General features: G+C 41.8%; 1 non-coding gene across 1 annotated transcript; it reads right to left on the reverse strand.

Moving 5' to 3' along the window:
- Window positions 1-3,278: 3,278 nt before the first annotated feature.
- LOC133570344 (5S ribosomal RNA) lies at window positions 3,279-3,397 on the reverse strand. Its single transcript, XR_009810118.1, has one exon. It is a non-coding gene; the product is annotated as a 5S ribosomal RNA (ribosomal RNA).
- Between the last annotated feature and the right edge of the window lie 14,191 nt (window positions 3,398-17,588).

The raw sequence follows: 17,588 nt of genomic DNA on the forward strand, positions 1-17,588 counted from the left end.
ACTTCCTTCATTGACTCAGTGAGGGTATCAGCCCATTTAGCGGGATCACTAGGTAGAGTTGTCACTGTAGATGGTGTTGCAGAAAGATTCAACTCATTTTCTATGCTGTCCAGAGGTGCAGTGACCTCACATTCATCCGAGCAACTGGCTACTGCTGAGTTGGTTGAATCATTAGCATCCGAAGCATTTGGTTCAGTGCGTACACTTGTAGTGGTCTCAGGATCTTGGGAGCTACATGCTAGCTCAGGTGCATTGCTAACCTTAGCTGAATTTGCAGTAGCATTTATAGAATTGCTTTCAGCAGATGTCTTTGTACTGAAGAAGCTGGAGATATTTGGAACACTCTCAAGTAAAACTGATTCCTTTTTTTTATTTTCTTGCTGAATTTTTTTTCTAGCTCCTCCACTTAGACGTTTATGATCCATATTTCCCTTCTTTCTGTGCACATTGGCTCTTTGCCTATCACAACAGCTTAACCAACTATGTGTGTGTGTGTGTGTGTGTGTGTGTGTGTGTGTGTGTGTGTGTGTGTGTGTGTGTGTGTGTGTGTGTGTGTGTGTGTGTGTGTGTGTGTGTGTGTGTGAGTGATGCAATTTTCAAAACTAGCAATCTAGCATTAACAGTCAAAAGCAGAAATCAGCTGATTTCTATAAGAACTGATAACAGATTTCCAATCAATGCTAAACTCAGACAGCGAAGGTCACTAGATGACGTTTTGAGTCGCCAGTCATGTATGGCCAAAAGTCTCTAAATCGAATGCCAACGTTGCTTAATCGCCAACACACTGGGACTCACTGAAGGACTGACAGTGAATAAAAAAAGATGATTAAGATAATTGTGTACTTTTCTCTTCTGATATTTTCACTAAGGACCCCAAGCTATCTGCATGCAGCAACAATGTCTGACAGACAGGAGAGCGGAGTGGTCAGTGATGAATGGCAAGGGAACCGACTGATTTGTACTGAGGAGAAAGAGAGAGCCAATTACAGTGAAATAAATTCCAAAAGAGCCAAGTGACTAGCTGAAGGCAGGGACAAATGCCTTGGAGTGGCCAACAAGAGTGCAAAGTACCAAATGGCAAAATGTGGGAAGACCAACAGGCAGATCTGCTTTTACCACTTATCTTCACAACCAAAAAGTCGCTAAATGATGTTTTCAGTCGCTAGCCAGGTATGGCCAAAAGACGCGAAATCTAGCGGTAAAGTCGCTCAATCACACTGACAGTGAAACAAATCATTTTTAAAAAGATAGTAATCGTACAATGTCTTGTACTTTTGTCTTCTTTCTTAATATTTCTCAAAGGACACCAAAATGTCGCTATCTGCAGGCAGCTTGCTAGCTATGATGGCAGCAACAATGTACCTTAGAGTGACTGACCAACAAGAGCTCAAAGTACCTAATGGCAAAATGTGGAGAGACAGACACAATAAATTGCATTAAGATGAAGAGAACTGTTGCTATTATTAATTTTAACAACAACCAGAAAGTCGCTAAATGTCACCAGCCAGGTATGGCCAAAAGTCGCTTAATTGGCCACACACAGTAACAGAGAAACAAACAAACAAAAAAAAAGATCATAAAGATAATAGTTGTACAACTTTGTGTACTTTTGTCTACTTTCTAAATATTTTCACAAAGGACACCAAAATGTTGCTATCTGCAGGCAGCTTGCTGGCTATGATGGCAGCAACGATGTCTGCCAGACAGGAGAGAGTGGTCAGTGACGATCGAATCGAGAAAATGACAAAATGGGTCAAAGACCAAAAAGTTATTAACTGACAGCAGTGACAAATGTCAGACTGTAAACTTTTTTGAAAGAAAAGGACAAAATGGGAAGATGCTGATAATAACAGCAAAATGGAAAATATAAGAATTCCCAAGTAATGCTCAACTCAAGTGTGTGTGTGTCGTGTGTGTGTGCGCGTTAAACTTGTTGTGGAATGATTTCAAATTATCTCTGAGTCTGAACTGAGGGAAAGGAAACCAAATTTTGAGCAGTCACTCACGAGTTCAAAGTACCAAATGAGGAGATTCTAAAAGAACAGACCGGTTTATGAAAGACTCGATGGGGGAGGGGCACAGCTAAGAATACTTGAGTGAGATTCTGTGATCCAAATTCGAGATAGAGCTTTTTGATAATGATAATTTGTCAGAGTAAGGTTGTGTAATCAAAATTTGAGAATGAGCTTTGCCAATCAATCAAGAATATTTGCATTAAGTTCTGTGATCAAAATTCAGAAACAACCTTTAATAATTGATAAAGAATATGTGAGTGAGGTTGTGTGATCCAATTTGAGAATTAGCTTTGATAATAATGATTGAGAGCCTCTGGCCCTCTGTGGATCGTGGCCGCGGGGCCAAGTTGGCCTGGCCCCTTGGGGCCTCTGACCCTCTATGGATCGGGGCCAAGTTGGCATGACCCCTCGGGGCCTCTGGCCCTCTATGGATCGTGGCCGCGGGGCCAAGTTGGCCTGACCCCTTGGGGCCTCAGGCCCTCTGTGGGTCGCGGCCGCGGGGCCAAGTTGACCTGGCCCGTTGGGGCCTCTTACCCTCTATGGATCGTGGCCGCGGGGCCAAGTTGACCTGGCCCCTTGGGGCCTCTGGCCTTCTGTGGGTCGCAGCCGCGGTGCCAAGTTGGCCTGGCCCTTTGGGGCCTATGACCCTCTGTGGGTCGTGGCCGCGGGGCCAAGTTGACCTGGCCCCTTGGGGCCTCTGACCGTCTATGGATCATGGCCGCGGGGCCATGTTGGCCTGGCCCCTTGGGGCCTCTGGCCCTCTGTGGGTCGCGGCCGCGGGGCCAAGTTGACCTGGCCCCTTGGGGCCTCTGACCCTCTATGGATCATGGCCGCGGGGCCAAGTTGGCCTGGCCCCTTGGGTCCTAAGATTATTATTTTTGCAAAAGTAGTTTTGCATGCGTCGCGGCCATGGGGCCAAGTTGGCCTGGCCCCTTGGGGCCTCTGGCCCCCTGGGCCTGGGCCCGGTAGGCCCGTTCATTAATCCACCTATGGTTATATCTAACTGACCCTTTTTTTATTACGTGGTAAGTAAATAAAGTTGACTATTGTAGTTACTGTATTTCCCCATATTTCTACACAATAACTCAGATATGGTAACACTAGCGAGCAGTAGATAATATGGAGTGATTTTACATATTTAGCTTTAACCATGATTGAAATATTTATTGCCAATGCTGTATATTTGGAAATGAAAGTGAATGAAAAAACAATTGAAAGAAAGAAAACAGAGCCCTCTGCTGTGAAAGTGCCGCAAGTGTAAAAAGCTTACAGCACCTGGTATTCCCAGGCGGTCTCCCATCCAAGTACTAAGCAGGCCGGACCCTGCTTAGCTTCCGAGATCGGACAAGATCGGGCGTGTTCAGGGTAGTATGGCCGTAAGCTGACAACGTATGCAAATTGTACCTACTTGAATCAAACAGTGGGTAACATTATTGTTTAGCCTACAGCCTCGCACGCATGCGCACATAATGTTGTGTTTGTTGTGGCTGTGTGACTGTTGTCTTCCTTTTACTGCACTTCACGCTGAGGCCATGTCAGGAACAAACACGCTTGGCTCAGCCAATCACAAGTCCAACAACTGACATTAGTCCCGCCCCCTGCCAGCCCAAACATCTGTGTGACGTTCCAAAAATGTCCTGTAGTCAAATATTGGCCAGGTTAGTGGAAATCAAAGGCTATGTCATTAATGGTCATTTAAGGTGACAATCGTACACAGTCCGTGATTGGTCATTTTTAAACATGCAATTTTTAATAAGGCAATATTTTCACAATTTGGGGAAATGAACCAATCAGCGTCTCTTATTCCAACACAACTTTATCAGCCAATCAGCTCCGCTTCTGGCCATTTTTCTTCCAACAAATTGGCCAATGGGAGAGCACCCAGCTGCTTCCGGCCTCATAAGCATATTTATCAATTCACCAATCACCGACTTTTTGGAGTTGCTGCGAGTGAACACTTTAAATTGCTATTAAAGGACAAAGTCTTTAATTTCCTCTAACCTGACTAATATATATTTATCCACAGGTTATTTATGGAATCTCACACCGGTTTGTTGGCTGCCAAGGGGCGGGACTAACGGCAGTTTGAGACTTGTGATTGGCTGAGCCAAGCGTGTTTGTTCCTGACATGGCCTCACGTTGAACCGCAGCAAAGGAAGACAACAGTCACATAGCCACAAAAGAACTGAACATTAATGTGTGCACACGCCATTTGTGAGGCATTTTTGGAAAAAAAAAAGGATCATTTTTGCAGCTCCATACTAGAATAGGAGACGACCTGGGATAACCAGGTGATGTGAACCTTTTACACTTGCGGCACTCTCACAGCAGAGGGCGCTGTTTCTGACATGCTGAGAGAAAACATATGTGGTTTTTAATTAACTTTCAATTCAGTTCTATGGGTAGTTTTTTTTTGACATTTTACTCAGCCACACAGACTTGCTGTATGCTGAATATGCTTTTTTGACCTCTTTTCTCTCTGCATATTTTTTATCCCCCTCTTCTTCCCTCTTCATCCACATTTTTGACAGATTGTTGTTCCCCAAAAAATGAGTTTGTATACAGTAAACCCACTCCCAGTCCCAATAAAGTGTGCCATGAGTCAAATATTATTTTTTGTGTATTCAGGTCCACTCTCTCCACCAACATGTCGAACTAACCAGCACATTGTTTACCATGAATTGATTAACGTGGACCCCGACTTAAACAAGTTGAAAAACTTATTGGGATGTTACCATTTAGTGGTCAATTGTACGGAATATGTACTGTGCAATCTACTAATAAAAGTTTCAATCAATCAATCAATCAATCAAAGCTACAAAGTAGCAATCAAATAATTCACGTGGTCTGGTACTTCTTTCCATGTTTACGACAAGTCATGGTTATTGTTTGCATGTCAGGTGTCACAGCTTTAAGAACCACTTCATAATCTAACACCAAAAAAGATATGAACATTTCATATCATGATTATTATTGTGACCAAGATGATTACGGTCATCATTATTACAGCGGGATTGTTGAATGTGCGCAAAAAGTACAGATACACACTGAAATATTGTAACCAAGTTTTATTTAGAATAAATAACTACAAATAAATAGACAAACTATATACTTTGTGGGAAGAAGAAACAATAAACATTGCCGTATTATTTTATAATGTGTATATTATATAACAATAATGTGTATAAAAGTTTAGATTGGTGTATGTCATTTTTCGGAGGAAAGAAGTTATTGTCTCTGGTTTTTGTGTTAGCATTTAAGCTACCAAGCAAGTTAGCGATAATCGCTTTGGGAGTTTATCAACGTGCTGTTATCAACATACTTGCCAACCCTCCCGGAGACTCCCGAAATTCAGCGCCTCTCCCGAAAACCTCCCGGGACATATTTTCTCCCGAAAATCTCCCGAAATTCAGGCGGAGCTGGAGGACACGCCCCCTCCAGCTCCATGCGGACCTGAGTCCGCTTTCCCACAATATAAAGAACGTCTACAGTAAAGCAGTCCGTCTGCCATAAACAGCAATGTTGTGACACTCTTAAACAGGACAATACTGCCATCTAGTGCATTTGATGAAAGCACTTTTGTGCGTGCCACACAGCAATGCATAATCAGAGAGGGTGTTCAGCATGGTTAGAAAAATAGTGACAGAGAATAGAACAAGGATGGACAATTCAACCCTTAACTCAACAATGAGTAGATGAGTGTTATGTGTGTGTATATGTGGAAACAAATGAACACTGAAATTCCAAGTATTTCTTTTGTTTATATATATATATATATATATATATCCATCCATCCATCCATCCATCCATTTACTACCACTTATTCCCTTCGGGGTCGCAGGGATATATATATTTATATATCCATCCATCCATCCATTTTCTACCGCTTATTCCCTTCGGGGTCGCGGGGGGCGCTGGAGCCTATCTCAGCTACAATCGGGCGGAAGGCGGGGTACACCCTGGACAAGTCGCCACCTCATCGCAGGGCCAACACAGATAGACAGACAACATTCACACTCACATTCACACACTAGGGCCAATTTTAGTGTTGCCAATCAACCTATCCCCAGGTGCATGTTTTTGGGGGTGGGAGGAAGCCGGAGTACCCGGAGGGAACCCACGCAGTCACGGGGAGAACATGCAAACTCCACACAGAATGATCCCGAGCCTGGGATTGAACCCCAGACTACTCAGCACCTTCGTATTGTGAGGCAGATGCACTAACCCCTCTGCCACCGTGCTGTATATGTATATATATATATATATATATATATATATATATATATATATATATATATATATATATATATGAAATACTTGACTTGGTGAATTCTAGCTGTAAATATACTCCTCCCCTCTTAACCACGCCCCCAAACACGCCCCCGCACCCACCCCCCGAAATTGGAGGTCTCAAGGTTGGCAAGTATGGTTATCAATCACGGTTTTACGATAACTTCAGCGGTAGAAAATGGATGATGGATGGATACAAAAACATGCACCTGGGGATAGGTTGATTGGCAACACTAAAAAAATTGGCCCTAGTGTGTGAATGTGAGTGTGAATGTTGTCTGTCTATCTGTGTTGGCCCTGCGATGAGGTGGCGACTTGTCCAGGGAGTACCCCGCCTTCCGCCCGATTGTAGCTGAGATAGGCTCCAGCGCCCCCCGCGACCCCGAAGGGATTAAGCGGTAAAAAATGGATGGATGGATACTAACCATCTGGATTTTTATTGCGGTTATCATTAATACGGTGTATCGCTACATCCCGAGTTAACTACTTGGTGTGTAGCCCCTTGAAAAACTGAATCGTCTCATTTTTAGAAAGAAATGGTATTTTTTTTATTTTTTTTGGTCATAAAAAAACACAGTCATGTGTGCTTACGGACTGTATCCCTGCAGACTGTGTTGATCTATATTGAAATATAATGTAGGAACCAGAAATATTAATAACAGAAAGAAGCAACCCTTTTGTGCGATTGAGTGTGAATGAATGGTTTTTTGGGTTGGTGCACTAATTGTAAGTGTATCTTGTGTTTTTTATGTTGATTTAGTAAAAAAAAATAAAAATATTTGTTTGTTGTTTTTTTTTAAAGGGGAACATTATCCCAATTTCAGAATGGTTAAAATCATTAAAAATCAGTTCCCAGTGGCTTATTATATTTTTCGATGTTTTCTTCAAAATTTTACCCATCACGCAATATCCCTAAAAAAAGCTTCAAAGTGCCTGATTTTAACCACCCGTCCATTTTCCTGTGACGTCACATAGTGAATACAAACAAACATGGCGGAAAGAACAGCAAGCTAGAGCGACATTAGCTCGGATTCAGACTCGGATTTCAGCGGCTTAAGCGATTCAACAGATTACGCATGTATTGAAACGGATGGTTGTAGTGTGGAGGCAGGTAGCGAAAACGAAATTGAAGAAGAAACTGAAGCTATTGAGCCATATCGGTTTGAACCGTATGCAAGCGAAACCGACGAAAACGACACGACAGCCAGCGACACGGGAGAAAGCAAGGACGAATTCGGCGATCGCCTTCTAACCAACGATTGGTATGTGTTTGTTTGGCATTAAAGGAAACTAACAACTATGAACTAGGTTTACAGCATATGAAATACATTTGGCAACAACATGCACTTTGAGAGTGCAGACAGCCCAATTTTCATCAATTAATATATTCTGTAGACATACCCTCATCCGCTGATCTGTCCAGTTTTGGAGTTGATGTCAGCAGGCCAGGGAAGCTAGGGTTGATATTCTTCTCTTGATCATCTTCGGTGGCATAAGGGACGTTGTGAGCCAAGACATCCAGGGGGTTTAGCTCGCTCGTCTGCGGGAAAAAACTGCCGCCATTGCTTGCCATACTACCGAGGTCCTTTGTCCCTGAATTGCTCACACACTCCGGCAGATTCAATGGGGGTCTGGCGGCAGATTTCTTTGACTTTATCGTTGGAAATGCATCTGCTTTGAGTGTCGCAGGATATCCACCATCTCTGTCGTAGCATAGCTTTCGTCGGTAAAGTGTGCGGAACAAACGTCCAATTTCTTGCCACTTTCGCATCTTTGGGCCACTGGTGCAACTTGAATCCGTCCCTGTTCGTGTTGTTACACCCTCCGACAACACACCGACGAGGCATGATGTCTCCAAGGTACGGAAAACAGTCGAAAAAACGGAAAATAACAGAGCTGATTTGACTCGGTGTTTGAGAAAATGGCGGATTGCTTCCTGATGTGACGTCACGTTGTGACGTTATCGCTCCGAGAGCGAATATTAGAAAGGCGTTTAATTTGCCAAAATTCACCCATTTAGAGTTCGGAAATCGGTTAAAAAAATATATGGTCTTTTTTCTGCAACATCAAGGTATATATTGACGCTTACATAGGTCTGGTGATAATGTTCCTCTTTAATTTCTTGTGCGGCCCGGAACGAATCGATCCACGGACCGGTACCGGTGGTTGGGGACCACTACCTAGCAGGGTTGTCAAACTCATGTTTGCTTCGGGGCCACATTGAGGAAAATCTATTCCCAAGTAGGCATTATGTGGTAAAATCATGGTGTGATAATTTAAAAATAAAGACAACTTCAGATTATTTTCTTTCTTTAAAAATAGATAAAGTATTTTCTGTAAAAGTACAAATATTAATGTCTTTTTTTACACTTACATGTTGCAGTTAGTGGCATTCCGTCTTTATTTGTCGCTATTTATACTTTCTGAATAAATTATCTTATAATGTTCATCAGTCAATTAGGTGGGATTGAGTCTGGGTTTCAAAATGCTCCCATTGGTGTTAATATTGCATCCATCAGATCATCAATTGACAGGATTGTATTAATGTAAATTACTCATTTCCCTCAACTGCCGTACTAACATCATGTGGTTTATTCTGTACACATGTAGCATCATCTACAACACAACTTGTGAATTTGGACTCATTTCAATAATCACACATGAAGTTCAAAGGAGATACTTATTATTTTATTAGAAAATGTGTCCTCAGTCTAAGCACAACCTGAAATGTACAGATGATCAAAAGCATTGATTTGTGTAAACATGTCACAGGTTACATTGCCAACAATATCTTTGATGATCAAGGCATGAACGTAACAATCCACATTGTGGATGCTATCACTAATAAGCAGCGTAAGTACGTAGCGGCCAAATATGGAAGTGGTCCCTCTGGCTTTACGCGGCAACTAGCTCCGCCCCCTTGGAAGATGTGTGGCAGGGGATACAAAGAATTGCTATTGCGACATCCAGTGGACACATTTAGGACAGCAGTTTATATATATATATATATATATATATACAATGTATATATATGTATATATATATATATATATATATATATATATATTAAGTACAGTTTTTTAATTGAGCTGCTGCATTTTTTGGTTGGGTTGTTTATTTATTTTGAGTAACTTCTATACATTTCTAAAAGGGGAATAATGTAATAGAGTTATCTATGTTTGTCTGTTGCCATCTCCTGGTGAATGTTGGCTATAGCATACTGGGGTTACTTTTTGGTTGGCCAACGATTTACGTGGTGTTGCGCACCTGACGTCAGTCAGGTCCGCATGGAGCTGTCGGGGGCGTGGCTTCCAGCTCCGCCTGAATTTTGGGAGATTTTCGGGAGAAAATTTGTCCCGGGAGGTTTTCGGGAGAGGCGCTGAATTTCGGGAGTCTCCCGGAAAATCCGGGAAGGTTGGCAAGTATGGATTAAAACCTGTTCCCGGGCCTGAACTGGCGTACTTTTCACACCCCGGTTTATCATTTTAAGTTTGTTTCGAACATGCATACAGTTACAACATGGTGCATCACATTTTTTTAATTTCTCATTGCAACACGTCCTAAAAGAAGTAGGAAGAAGCAGATCTCATTTATTTCTGCCACCTTTTCTTTTTTACTTGGGCGGAAGGCAGGGTGCACCTTGGACAAGTCGCCACCTCATCGCAGGGTCAACAGCCAACAGACAAGCATTCACTACATTGATGATAAACAATAAAGTTCCCAATAAATACTTCAATAGGTTGTAATGCACATTATGAGATGACTAAGATTATGTCATTTTTTGATAAAGTTTAAAATGTTTATTAAGATTCTTCTTTTGTGTACTTTGTAAACACTTTGAGTTTCATAAACTGTATCATATTAGTACTTTATTGGATTTATTTTGCCCCATTCCATCAATTAATTCCACATAGCGATATACTAAAGGTGTTACTCTAAGTGTTGTACATGCATAACAATGTTTTATGTTGGATTTTACATTTCTCCTCTTTTGTTGAGAAGAATTGTTGTACATTCTTGGGTAGCAAGTTTTAGTTTACTTTTACATCATTTTTGCTGTTTGCAAATGCACCAAATCATTGAATTTGAATATTTTTGATACAACAAATAAAAAGTTTGTATGTTGTTAATATCCAACATTATGTATTATTCTGACCGACCTTTTTTTTAGCACAATTAATGAATAAAATTCACTTTTGTAGTTATTTGCTCATATTTCTACACAACAACTCAGATCCAGTATGGCAGGGGTGTCAAACTCAAATACAGAGTGGGCCAAAATTTAAAACTGAACAAAGCCGCGGGCCAAGGTTGAACAAATTAACCTTTTAATAGGGACCCAAACAAGTTTTGCATTGAATATTGAACAAGCAAGGCTTATATAACTTTATAGTGACACGCAAAATCGAGTTTCAAATAATAATAATAATAATTAAAAAATATCAATGCAAATACAATTAAAAAAAAATTGAATGCCTCTTTTCTATTTGCAGCCTTCTGAGGTAAATATCAACATTAACTTTTTACACAGGCTAATACATTTGAAAATAAAATAATGAATAAACCAACCATTCAAGACTTTAAACTGCTCATTTTGCAACACACTGATATAATCTGATGTGCCCAAGACAGATACCTGACATCTTTTCTTGGATGCTGGTTCATTAATGTCGGGGTTCAGGCTTTGAGCTGAGGCAACCTTCATTATCGAACGAAGGTGTTCATCAGTCATTATATCTTGGAGTCCACCCGGACCACAGTCTTGGGGCGTGCCTTAAAGACACTGCATTTAACGTCCTCTACGAGCTGTCGTCACGTCCGCTTTTCATCCATTCTAACGTGCCGGCCCAGTCACAAGATATGTCCGGCTTCTGTACGCACACAAACGTGAATGCAACGCATACTTGATCAACAGCGATACAGGTTACACTTAAGGGTGCCAGTATAAAAAACTTTAACACTGTTAGAAATATACGCCACACTGTGAATCCACACCAAACAAGAATGACAAACACATTTCGGGAGAACATCAGAATCAGAATCAGAATCAGAATCAGCTTTATTGTCATTACGCAAGGTAACGAGATTGAGGCCATTCCATACAGTGCGATGTGTGCATGCTAGAAAAACAATGTGCAAATATATAGAAAAATAAAAAATGTAGAAGTGCAATGAATATGGTGTGAAATGAATATATACATGAAAAAACAAAACAAAAACAGGGTGGTTGGTGGAATGGGTTATTGCACCGAAGAGAAGGCAGTTATGAGGGACAATGGGGCAGTCCGTTCAGGATGGTTATGGCCCTGGGGAAGAAGCTGTTCTTTAGCCTGTTTGTTTTGGTTTTAATGCACCTGTAGCGCTTCCCAGAGGGCAGCAGGTGGAACAGGTCAGAGCCAGGGTGGGTGCTGTCCTTGATGATGGCACTGGCTCTGTTGAGGCAGCGGGAGGTGTAGATGTCCGTCAGAGAGGGGAGAGGGCGGCCGATGATCTTCTGAGCCGTCTTGACCACTCTTTGCAGCCTCTCCCTGTCTGCTGCAGTGCAGCTGCCGTACCATACCGTAATACAGTAGGTCAGCAGGCTCTCGATGGACGAGCGGTAGAAGGTCAGCAGCAGGTCAGGCTTCAGGTTGTACTTCCCGAGGACTCTAAGGAAGTGTAGCCGCTGCTGAGCCTTCTTGATGATTGATGTGGTGTTGACTGTCCAGGAGAAGTCATTAGAGATGTGGACTCCAAGGTACCTGAAGGTGTGGACCCTCTCTACACGCTCGCCGTTGATGTAGAGGGGCAGGGTCGGTGCTGCTCCTCCTGAAGTCGACGATGATCTCTCTGGTCTTGCTGGTGTTGAGAGCGAGGTTGTTCTCCGAAGACCAGGCCGTCAGCTTCAGGACCTCCTCTCTGTAGGCAGCCTCGTCACCCCTGGAGATGAGCCCGACCACTGTGGTATCGTCGGCGAACTTGACGGTAAGGTTGTCACTGTGGGCCGGACTGCAGTCATGGGTGTAAAGGCAGTAGAGGAGGGGGCTCAGCACACAGCCCTGTGGGGAGCCGATGCTCAGCGTGCGGGAGGATGAGAGGTGCGGGCCAAGTCTCACATTCTGGGGTCGGTCCGTTAGGAAGTCCCTTATCCAGGCGTTTGTGAGAGGGGGGAGGCCAAGAGTGTCCAGTTTATTGCAGAGTCTGTCCGGGATTATTGTATTGAAGGCAGAGCTATAGTCCACAGAGAGCATCCGGACGTAGCTCTGCTGCTGCTCCAGGTGGTTCAGAGCAGAGTGGAGAGCAACAGCGATGGCGTCCTCTGTGGACCTGTTCGCCCGGTATGCGAACTGGTGGGGGTCGAAGTCTGGAGGGATATGGTCCTTGATGTGCTGGAGAACAAGTCGCTCGAAGCACTTCATGATTACCGGAGTGAGGGCCACTGGTCGGTAATCATTCAGGCTGGTGATGGGAGACTTCTTCGGCACCGGGATTATTGTGGAGAACATCCGCACCTAAACACAATATAAACACAACAGAACAAATACCCAGAATCCTTTGCAGCACTAACTCTTCCGGGACGCTACAAAATTCAACCCCGCTACCACCGTCTATTTTTGTCAAACCATCTTTTTAATTTGTTCATTTCTTCCGTTATTATTTGTATTATCTTCTGTGTGTTCTCTCCTGAACAATACACGGCTGTGTCGTCTGCAATTAATACTAACTTTACGTACTTTGTAACTTTACAAATTTCTGGTCCCAGTATTGATCCCTGGGGAACGCCACAAGACATATTCAGCTCTGTAGACGTATGTCCGCCCAGCTTCACGTATTGCTTCCTCTTAGTCGCTTCTTATCCAGCTCAGGACCAACCCTCTGATGTGTTCTAATTTGTCATTTAAAATTGTATGATTAATTGTGTCAAATGCTTTAGTTAGACCCATAAACACTGCAGCTGCACACTGTTTGTTTACCAGCTATTGCATTGGTCATTTCCTCTGTTATTTTCAATAATGCCGAATAATATCCGTATTGGTTTTCTGCAAGTGTTCCACTTTTACTTATGAATTTGTCCAATCTGTTGAACATTTTTTAAAAGAATTTTAGAAAATTATGGAAGTAAGGAAACAAATGTAGAATTTGTATTTGTCTCTAGTCTTATAAATCGATGCCACTTTTATTTTCATTTTGTTTGTGTCAGGACTTGGACTATGGCGTGGTTTGTTCTCCCGTGGTGCAAATGAACATTTGGACCAGACATGGCGTGAAGGTGAAGACATGATTTATTTAAACACTATAACTACAAAAAGAACAAACTAAAGGCGCGCACAAAGCAGAAGTACGACTTGGCTATGAAAACAAATACTTGCACAAAGGCAGAAACTATGAACAACAAAAAACACTAACTGTGGCTTAATAAACAAAAACTTACTTGGCATGGAACCGGCATGAAAAAAGAGCAGCAAGGGTCATAAGGGTGTGGAGAGTGTGCAGAAGCATAAATGCGGGGATGTCACCAGAAAGCCAAACTGAAAACACTGAACTTGAATACTACAGACATGATTAACGAAAACAGGTGCGTGACTCAAAACGTGAAACAGGTGCGTGACGTGACAGGTGAAAACTAATGGGTTGCTATGGTGACAAACAAGAGTGCACAATGAGTCCAAACGTGGAACAGGTGAAACTAATGGGTAATCATGGAAACAAGACAAGGGAGTGAAAAGCCAGAAACTAAAGAGTCCAATAACTAAACAAAACATGACTAAGACAAAACATGATTACACAGACATGACAGTTTGGGAATTTGCCTGTTTGAAATGATAGATTGCTGACGTATGTTAAAGGTTCTGGATTTTCTTCAATAACTTTTTTAAAACTATTTTTCATATTAATTCTGTCTGTTGGGGTCTTGAATTTGCATGTATTCACTATTTTGACTATTTCCTCTTCTGTCACTTCTGAGTGTGGACTTCTGTCTATGGTGTCGTTCAAGTCCTCAACCGACCCAGGATCTGGAATCCTTTCCACCAGATGATTTGGTCCGATATTTTACTTCTTCGTTCGTATTGTCATATTAGTATAAGTATTGAGGGTAATTTTTCTTAACACCATTTTTAATAATGCTGTCATTTATTAATCGCAATTAATCCAATAAATATACACCCCTTATATTTTTGGACTGCAAAAATGGAAACCAAGTATGGCATGGCAACCTTGACATTATTGGTCAAATGGTCTTGAGTGACATCATCCCCAGCGTGACCCCCCTTACCAGATGACTCCTTATACTATTTATGAGGAATGAGACATTTTCACAAAAGTGGGGGAAAAGTAAACTTTATCCCGTCTCACACTTAAGAGCATGGTTCCAAGCAAACACTTTGCTAGGTTAATAAGACTTTCCTGAAATTCTTGACCAAATTTTTTCACTCCCCAACTTTCATCGCGATCAGTGCTACTTTGACAAAAAGAAACAAAGAATAAAGTGTTAAATTGTATCTTATCCGCGAAGCAGATCTCCACTCAAACAGTGCGGTCGATGTCTTTGATGTTTTCTGCTAACTTGTCATAGAAGCACACTGTCTAAATGTGGATTAGATACTTCAAATGAGGTGAGGATGTCAGCTAAACTAAATGTTAGAGACCCCTGCTATATGTTCAAATGCACAGAAAGCATGAACAATGTCTGAGAAAGTGGAACAAAGTGACAAGAGGGCAACTTTCACAGTCAAGTGTGTTCATTGACCTTGTGGAAAGAGAAGACGACTGTGTGCTGAGAGAACATGATAACACTACTTGGACCAGATGATGTTCACAGTACAACATTGTAACAGTTTTAATGTATTTCACTGGTCGAATAGTTTGCATGACCTTAACTTGAAAATATTAATAGCCACATAGTTACATGTCCTTTTCCAAGGCACCTTTCAGGCAAGAATACTGTTTGTGTATTCTAATCCACCAGGACACAATTAGGAAGAATTGAACTGTATTTATCACATTTACAACATACTGTGAAATGAATCCCTGCATTCAACCCATGTACATTTAACTGCTTTTTTTTTTTAGACCAGTATGTATTTTTTAGTCTCAATGTGCTTGTGCTCTATTTTCTTTTTGTTTATTTCAAACATATAAATAAAAATACACAGTAATATATTACGTATTTAAAGTTTCACACTTCAGCATGTCCAAAAATGAGTAGGAATAAACAGTACATGGATTTAATATATAATCACCTCATGACATAATTACACAATTGCCTATGCAATTTATTATTGAATCTGATTTTTTTTATTTCAACAAAATATGTTTGGAATATATGTTAATATGATGTTTTTACATTAACATTTAATATTTTTTTTTTCTTCCTTTTTTCAAGACAACATAATCTAAAAAATGCACTTGTATGCAGTACATGCAATTTATTAAAATAACAAATATGTTTAGTAAGAAAAATATAGTGCTTTATTGATGTACATTATTTCCAGGTCAGTTTGACACAAGTGTGGTAGAAGTTTAGAAGGTTTATACCTGATTTATCATTTAGGCTCAAGATTCTTCTCTGTACATTGAAAACACTTGACATTTCAACTGTTTCTTAAAACACCTCACATTAATACATTTGAGTTCTTTGTTTAATCCCTTCTATGATTTAATCCCACATACTGATATACTAAAGGTTTTAAGTGTTGTACGTGCAATTTTTCCATAAGGTTATCTTACTCCTGTTCTTTTGAAAAAAAAATTGTTACACATTATATATTGGGTAACAGGTTATTGTTTACCTTATACATGATTTTATATGTTTTAGTTGTACCAGATCAGTGAACTTCAGTATTTGTGATTTAATAAATAAAATGTTTAAATGTTCTCTATAACCAACATTATATTCTACCCTAACTGACCTTTTTGTAAGACAGTTAATTGATGTACTTTTACTTTGTTCCGCCATATGTCTGCACAATAGCTCAGATATGGTAGCTCTAGCAAACAGTAGAGAATATGGATCGATTTCTGGTCCAGTAATAATTTACTTTTATTGTTTATTTATATATTTCTCCCTACGTTATGTTGAACTTTTCTAATGCAATATTTCCAGCTAATTTTTGTCATGTATTATTATAAAAAGATTTATGTTTTCCTTCATTTTATCAATATCTATAGCATCTATTTGTATTTGTGTTTGAATATCTTGTGTATCTTTTCTGAGTAGCATTATTTTAGTTTTACTTCAATTGAGTGGAACTGTGGACCAGCTCTATACTCTCGGCAGGGTCCTTGAGGGTGCATGGGAGTTTGCCCAACCAGTCTACATGTGCTTTGTGGACTTGGAGAAGGCATTCGACCGTGTCCCTCGGGAAGTCCTGTGGGGAGTGCTCAGAGAGTATGGGGTTTCGGACTGTCTGATTGTGGCGGTCCGCTCCCTGTATGATCAGTGTCAAAGCTTGGTTCGCATTGCTGGCAGTAAGTCGGACACGTTTCCGGTGAGGGTTGGACTCCGCCAAGGCTGCCCTTTGTCACCGATTCTGTTCATAACTTTTATGGACAGAATTTCTAGGCGCAGTCAAGGCGTTGAGGGGATCCGGTTTGGTGGCTGCAGGATTAGGTCTCTGCTTTTTGCAGATGATTTGGTCCTGATGGCTTCATCTGGCCAGGATCTTCAGCTCTCACTGGATCGGTTCGCAGCTGAGTGTGAAGCGACTGGGATGAGAATCAGCACCTCCAAGTCCGAGTCCATGGTTCTCGCCCGGAAAAGGGTGGAGTGCCATCTCCGGGTTGGGGAGGAGATCTTGCCCCAAGTGGAGGAGTTCTAGTACCTCGGAGTCTTGTTCACGAGTGAGGGAAGAGTGGATCGTGAGATCGACAGGCGGATCGGTGCGGCGTCTTCAGTAATGCGGACGCTGTATCGATCCGTTGTGGTGAAGAAGGAGCTGAGCCGGAAGGCAAAGCTCTCAATTTACCCGTCGATCTACGTTCCCATCCTCACCTATGGTCATGAGCTTTGGGTTATGACCGAAAGGACAAGATCACGGGTACAAGCGGCCGAAATGAGTTTCCTCCGCCGGGTGGCGGGGCTCTCCCTTAGAGATAGGGTGAGAAGCTCTGTCATCCGGGAGGAGCTCAAAGTAAAGCCGCTGCTCCTCCACATCGAGAGGAGCCAGATGAGGTGGTTCGGGCATCTGGTCAGGATGCCACCCGAGCGCCTCCCTAAGGAGGTGTTTAGGGCATGTCCGACCGGTAGGAGGCCACGAGGAAGACCCAGGACACGTTGGGAAGACTATGTCTCCCGGCTGGCCT

The sequence above is a fragment of the Nerophis lumbriciformis genome, linkage group LG27 (assembly GCF_033978685.3).
Source record: "Nerophis lumbriciformis linkage group LG27, RoL_Nlum_v2.1, whole genome shotgun sequence".
NCBI classification, from domain to species: domain Eukaryota; kingdom Metazoa; phylum Chordata; class Actinopteri; order Syngnathiformes; family Syngnathidae; genus Nerophis; species Nerophis lumbriciformis.